Below are 1,456 nucleotides of genomic sequence, written 5' to 3'. Positions count from 1 at the left end.
ATCTTATCTATCTATCTATCTACCTATCTACCTACCTTTCTATTTTTGGCTGCGTTGGGTCTTCGTTGCTGTGCGCAGGCTTTCTCTAGTTGTCGTGAGCGTGGGCTACTCTTCATTACGGAGCGTGGGTTTCTCATTGTGGTGGCTTCTCTTGCTGCAGAGCATGGGCCCTAGGTGCGTGGGCTTCAGTAGTCGAGGCACGCAGGCTCGGTAGTTGTGGATCGCGGGCTCTAGAGCACAAGTTCAATAGTTGTGCCACATGAGCTTAGTTGCTCCGCAGCATGTAGGATCTTCCCGGACCAGGGCTTGAACCTGTGTCCCCTGCATTGGCAGGCAGATTCTTAACCACTGTACCACCAGGGAAGTCCCTAAACTATTTTCTTAAAGAGACTTCCTCCACTGCCACAGATCTTGAATAGCCATCTGGAAACAATTCTTCACATAACTGATGAACTTGGCTTCCACTCTGGGAAGGGAACCACCTTTTTCTACACTTGCTTGCATTTTTGCTTTAATGTCTTCTACAGAGCTAGGTCCGTTCTGTGTTTTAGCAGTCTTTTCCTGTTTTTTGAAGGATTCTTGACCTTTTGAACTTGGTGTTGATGGTTTTGAGTCTTTTCCATTCTGGTTTGATTTTTGTGCATTTTTGGCTGGAGTATCTTGTACAGATTTCTTTACTGGAGCTTTTTCTTCAGCTTCCTCATCATCAAAGTCATCATCATTGTCATCTGCATCATCATCATCTTCATCAGCAGCAAGTTTTACTTTTTTCCGTGGAAACTTGCTACCACTTCCGGGGCAGAACACTTTCCAGACATACTAAGGAGTGTCACATCCTCCTCCTCCTCATCTTCTCACTCTGCATCTTCCTCCACAGCTACTAAGTGCTGTCCACTAATAATGCACACGCCCTGAACCACACTTCAACCGTCAGACCACAGGTGGTGGTATTTCAAAGCCCCCAAGGGAAACCACTGGCTGTACAGACATCTTTGAAGTTGCCAGTGTTACTTGAATTGGACTGCCTTCATAATTCATCGCCTCTGCTCCAACAATGTGCAATTCATCCTTTGCGCCAGCCCCTAAACTGAGCATTCTTAAAGATAACTGGTGCTCATTTTCATCATTATCCACCTTAAAGTGATCATCTTTGTCGGCCTTTAGTTCACAACCGAAAAGATAGTTCTGGGACCTCAGGGGACTCATGTCCATGTCCATTGAATCTTCCATGGGTTGGTGGCATGCACTTAGGTGGGAGAGAAAGCAGACGGAGATAAACGACTACTGTTCCGGAGAACAGCCGTGAAGGATGGAATCACACCAGGGCTGGGACTACTTAAGTCTCTTGCAGACACACAGGACACCACAGGCTCCCAAGCCTTGTGGAGCATCATAGACAAACCAGAGCAGCTGCAGTCCTCGGCAGTTCCCAAACCCCAAAACTTGAGGGGACTCT

General features: G+C 47.0%; 1 pseudogene; it reads right to left on the bottom strand.

The window, feature by feature from the left end:
- Positions 1–373: 373 nt before the first annotated feature.
- Positions 374–1,230, bottom strand: LOC103075094 (nucleophosmin pseudogene; annotated as a pseudogene).
- Positions 1,231–1,456: the final 226 nt, after the last annotated feature.

The sequence above is a fragment of the Lipotes vexillifer genome, unplaced genomic scaffold, assembly GCF_000442215.2.
Source record: "Lipotes vexillifer unplaced genomic scaffold, Lipotes_vexillifer_v1.1 scaffold809, whole genome shotgun sequence".
Taxonomy (NCBI): Eukaryota; Metazoa; Chordata; class Mammalia; order Artiodactyla; family Lipotidae; genus Lipotes; species Lipotes vexillifer.
Note: the sequence above shows the minus strand (reverse complement) of the source record. Positions and strands in the feature narration are given on the sequence as shown.